Source organism: Rhinoraja longicauda, chromosome 40 (assembly GCF_053455715.1).
Source record: "Rhinoraja longicauda isolate Sanriku21f chromosome 40, sRhiLon1.1, whole genome shotgun sequence".
NCBI classification, from domain to species: Eukaryota; Metazoa; Chordata; class Chondrichthyes; order Rajiformes; family Arhynchobatidae; genus Rhinoraja; species Rhinoraja longicauda.
The window spans coordinates 9,022,521-9,028,376 of NC_135992.1; positions in this window are offsets into that span (position 1 = coordinate 9,022,521).

Consider the following 5,856-nt stretch of genomic DNA (forward strand, 5'->3'; position numbering starts at 1 on the left):
TAGTCGAGTGTCATGGTCACTGCTCGCATCTTCTACCATAGATATCCGTGCTCCATGTTCAGTCAGAGTGGCTTGGGTAACTTGGAGGGACACCTCCAGGGTATTAAATCGGTCATCCATCTTCTTGCTCATTTCATTTATAGCTGTAAGAATGATGGCTGTTTCAGGAGTTCCTTCTGCCGATAGTGTGATTAGCTCCGGCTCTCCACCACTAGGCCGCTCCTCATCCAGTGACGATGCTGGGTTTTCATTAAATTTCCTGACGGCTGGCTGCTTTCTGGACGACTTCTGCGTTGTCATTTTATGTCGGTCTGTTATTACAGCAGTAGACACAACTTAAAGTGGGAGTTGTACTATAAATAGTCTTTTATTCCTTAATCTCGATTTATCGGAGGGGAGCTCTAGCAAAACACGTCTATTACATCATATGCACACTAGCGCCCCCGTTATTTTTATTTTTAAATGTTTCTGCAAGTTTCTGCCGACTAAAATGGCGCCATGACGTACTACGGTTTTTAGGGTCGAGCGGTCTATCTTGCTCTGCTCCATTATCTTTGGCACCAAGTTTCTTGGTGGATGATACAGATAGTAACGCCTCTGCTTCACAACACCAGGGACCAGGTTCAGTTCTGACCCCCACCCCGGTGCTGTCTGTGTGGAGTGTGCATGTTTCTGCTATGACGGTGTGTGGACTTGCCCTCGGTGCGTGGGTTTTTCCTCACATCACAAATGGGCCACCGTAACTTCCACTATTATGTGGGCGAGTGATCAAATCTACTCCCCTAGACTGTGGGTAAAGGACTAATTCTAGCCTTAGAAGCCACCAACTAGGAAACTGGGGTCAATAGAAACCAGGATCATTAGGAACCCAGACCCAATTGAAACAGGAACCATCACAACAGAAGACAGACACAAAAAGCTGGAGTAACTCAGCGGGTCAGGCAGCATCTCTGGAGAGAAGGAATGGGTGACGTTTCGGGTCGACACCCTTCTTCAGACTTTGAACTCTCGATGGAGAGAGGAGGAGAACTTCTTCAAGGTAGACATACCTTGAGTAGATTGCGCAGCGGAGCAGGCGAAATGTGTACGAAGGAACTGCAGATGTTGGTTTAAACCACAGCTGGAGTAACTCAGCGGGACGGGCAGCATCTCTGGAGAGAAGGAACGGGTGACGTTTCGGGTCGAGACCCTTCCTCAGACTGAAAGTCAAAGGAAAGGGAAACGAGAGATATAGACGGTGATGTAGACAGATATAGAACAAAGAATGAAAGACATGGGACAAAGTAACGATGATAAAAGAAACAGGCCATTGTTAACTGTTGGGTGAAAACGAGAAGCTGGTGTGACCTGGGTGGGGGAGGGACGGAGAGAGAGGGAATGCTGGGGTTACTTGAAGTTAGAGGAATCAATATTCATACCACTGGGTAGTAAGCTGCCCATTTGCAGGGCACACACGAGAATCTTTGCCCTTCCTCTGTAGTGGCCAGATGAAGCAATCTGTCCCTTGAACACAGTGTTGGCACTGCCCGTAACCGACGGCTCACACAGGCTATTAGATCCCTGTGGACTGAATCAAATTAGTATTTAAATTAATTCTGCGATATAAATCACCATTGTTTTCGCTCTGCCTAGAGCCCTTCATCGGAAAGGGGTGGAGAATGTTCCAGAATGTGCAAGTCCGCCACGACAGCTGTGGCATGGAAATTTGGAACAATGACTTTTACGATGTGCTTGATGCACAGATTTTAACTCTGTGTGTTTGCACGGCGGTCGGTGTCTGTATGTGACTGCATACAGGCTAACACATCTGTGTGAATGTTTCAGCCTGTCTGCAGGAGTGCATTCTGTGTGTGTGCGTAGGTGTAGATGTGTGTCGGCCTATATGCACATGTCTGTATGTGTGAATGTGTGTGCCTACGTATGTCTTCATGTGTGGGTGTGCATGTGAATGTGACTGTGGATGTGTGTGTGTGACTGGATGTGTGTGTATGCGTGCGCGTATATGTTTGTGTGTGCGTGAGTGTGCGTGCACGTGTGTATGTGAGTGTGTGATGTGTGTGTGTGTGAGTCTCGGACTGAGTTACTTAGCAATTTGATCACAAAACAATTTTGCTTCATTTCTGTTCAATCAAGAATGATCCTTTCCCAGAGTGCAACACAGGACCGCCTGTTGTTGTTGTTTTGCCTTGACCTGGAAAACGTACACGAGGGGGCAGCGGGGGCTGTTGTACATCATCCGCATCACAGCACAGGTCCTTGCACACCAGAGTACTGACTGCACTGTCCAGCACGGAGCTTGCTAGGTATCACTGGAGAGCAGAGTAGCCCAGCCCAGAGTAGCCCAGTCCAGCCCAGAGTAGCACAGTCCAGCCCAGCCCAGTCCAGAGTAGCCCAGCCCAGAGTAGCCCAGTCCAGCCCAGTAGCCCAGCCCAGCCCAGAGTAGCCCAGTCCAGCCCAGAGTAGCCCAGCCCAGCCCAGAGTAACCCAGTCCAGCCCAGCCCAGTCCAGTCCAGCCCAGAGTAGCCCAGTCCAGCCCAGAGTAACCCAGCCAAGCCCAGAGTAGCCCAGTCCAGCCCAGTTCAGCCGAGTTCAGCCCAGTAGCCCATAGCCCAGCCCAGCCCAACCCAGAGTAGCCCAGACCTGCCCAGAGTAGCCCAGTCCAGAGTAGTCCAGTCCAGCCCAGAGTAGCCCAGTCCAGCCCAGAGTAGCCCAGTCCAGCCGAGTAGCCCAGCCCAGAGTAGGCCAGCCCAGAGTAGCCCAGTCCAGCCCAGCCCAGAGTAACCCAGCCCAGCCCAGTCCAGTAGCCCAGCCCAGCCCAGGGTAGCCCAGCCCAGTCCAGTAGCCCAGTCCAGTCCAGAGTAGCCCAGTCCAGCCCAGCGAGGGAAACTCCAGCTCAGTCATTCAGTTGCCTCCCGTTGTCTGTGATGTCTACCCACAGTCCCACCATCCCATGATGCTCCTCCAATGCCCTTCCCCTTAGACCAACCCTTTCTCAGTTCTATGAAGTGTCCCAGAATCATGAACCGTCTCGCAGGAGATGCAGCACCTGTCCCTAGACCTCCTCCCTCGTCTCTGCCCAAGGACCCCGACACTCTTTTCAGGTGAGGCAGAGGTTCACTTGCACCTTCTCCAACCTCACCTACTGTGTCCGCTGCTCCAGGTGAGGACACCCATATATCGGCGTGACCCAAGCACAGGCTCGGCGATCATTTTGGTGAGCACCTTCACTCAGTCCGCCTGGGTCTATGTGATCTCTCGAACCCCCCCTATTCTATCTGCCTCCACCACCACCCCTGGCAGCTCGTCCCACCTGCCTGCGTGTGGCCCATATCCCTCCAAACCTCTGCCCCTCTCACCTTCAAGCATAGCCCGCTTGTCTTTGACTGTTCCACCCTGTGGAACAAGGTTCTGACTGTCTACCCTCTCTGTGTCTTTCATAATTTTGCGTACATTTCGATCAGGTCTCGCTGCAGCCTCTGGCGATATTTAGTCCAGCTTCACTTTTCCCAGGAGGCCACGTCATCGGTGGGTTCGGACAAGATCCCAAGAGGAATGAATAGACAGCAACGTGGATGCTATGACATTTTATTGGTAGTTATTGCCAGCAAAGCCATCGTCTCTAGTAATTGATCGTTGGTCACCCTCTACAAGAGCATTAACGGTGAATAGTTGCAATGGAGATTAGCACTGTTCGACTTACAAAGACAAAACTTATTCTCGAAAAGAAAGGTGGAACTAGAAGAAGCCCAGAACACTGGCACGGTGGCGCAGCGGTAGAGTTGCTGCCTTACAAAGAATGCAGCGCCGGAGTCCCGGGTTCGATCCCGACTACGGGTGCTGCCTGTACGGGGTTTGTACGTTTTCCCCGTGACCTGCGTGGGCTTTCTCTGAAATCTTCGGTTTCCTCCCACACTCCAAAGACGTACAGGTTTGTAGGCTAATTGGCTTGATAAATGTAAAAATTGTCCATAGTGGGTATAGGATAGTGTTAGTGTGCAGGGATCGCTGGTCGGCGCGGACCCGGTGGGCCGAAGGGCCTGTTTCCGCGCTGTATCTCTAAACTAAACTAAACTAAACACTGAGAATGATTCATGCTACAGCTCAACGAAAGGTTAGAAACATAGAAAATAGGTGCAGGAGGAGGCCATTCGGCCCTTCGAGCCAGCACCGCCATTCATTGTGATCATGGCTGATCGTCCACAATCAATAACCCGTGCCTGCCTTCTCCCCAAATCCCTTGATTTCACTAGCCCCTAGAGCTCTATCTAACTCTCTCTTAAATCCATCCAGTGATTTGGCTTCCACTGCCCTCCGTGGCAGAGAATTCCACAAATTCACAACTCTCTGGGTGAAAAAGTTATTTCTTACCTCAGTTTTAAATGGCCTCCCCTTTATTCTAAGACTGTGGCCCTTGGTTCTGGGCTCCCCCAACATTGGGAACATCTTTCCTGCATCTAGCTTGTCCAGTCCTTTTATACAAGCTAGATGCAGGAAAAATGTTCCCAATGTTGGGGGAGTCCAGAACCAGGGGCCACAGTCTTAGCATAAAGGTTGGAGCTACAGTGGAACAGTGGCCCACAATGCAATGCCCTGTGTCCAACATCCCACCTCTCTCCTCTCCCCCAACCTGGTTCCTGTGCAAACCAGTTACCTCCTGGTTGGACTTCAACCAAGTTGTGGTCAAAGATACTAGAGGAGCAAGATAGACCACTCGACCCTCAAAACCATAGTACGTCACGGCGGCCATTTTAGTAGGCAGAAACTTGCAGAAACATTTTAAAAGAAAAATAACAAAAATCTATGAATTGATAGATGAGATATATTCTGCATTTCAATGGTATCATCACACATACTGTTCCCCCAAAACACTGATTACACTGCCAGAGGCATAACTAACGGCGGGTTTTGCTTACTAAAATGGCTCCTTTGCGTACTACACTTCAGTATAGGCGATTTCAACGGAGTGGTCCATCTTGTTCCTCTAGTATCTTTGGTTGGGGCTGAGGGAGAGGGGGCGCGGTCCTAGTATCAGTACATGTATAGGGAAGTCACTCCTCAACTACCTCCTCTGGCAGCTTGTTCCATACCCCCAGATTCCTATTAAATCTTTTTCCCCTTCACCTTAAACCTGTGTCCTGGTACGAAGGGCCGAAAGGCCTCCTCCTGCACCTATTTTCTATGTTTCTATGTGTCCTCTGGTCCTCGATTCACCTACTCTGGGCAAGAGACTCTGTGCATCTACCCGATCTCTTCCTCTCATGATTTTATACGCCTCTATAAGATCACCCCTCGTCCTCTTGCGCTCCAAGGAATAGAGTCCCAGCCTACTCAACCTCTCCCCATAGTCCTGGCAACAGCCTCGTCAATCTTCTCAGCGTCGTTTACCAGCCCAACAACATCTGTCCTAGAACAGGGTGACCAAAACTGGACACGATACTCCAAACGTGGCCTGGAGTTGAGCCCTTTTTTTGACCGAGAAGCTTCCAAAGATGTAATAAAACTGCACTGGTGTCTTTGCTGATTTCACCGCCGATGGGACTCCAGACGCTAAATTTTAACTAAAGGTTCGCTCTGGGACTCTTCTTCAGACTGAGCCAAAATGTCGCCTGTCCATGTTCTCCAGAGATGCTGCCTGACCCGCTGAGTTATCGGGTCAAACAAGGGCTGATGGGACTAGTGTAGCTGGGGCAAGTTGGGCCTAGGGGCCTGTTTCCAAGCTGTATCACTCTAGGACTCTGTGTTTTTTTTGTGTAAACCAGCATCTGGGGTGTGCCTCCTTGAAACTCTACCTCCTTGTCCCAGGCAGGCGAGAGTTTAGGAACTTTCTCCCCCCCCCCCCCCCCCCGCACCTTTCCC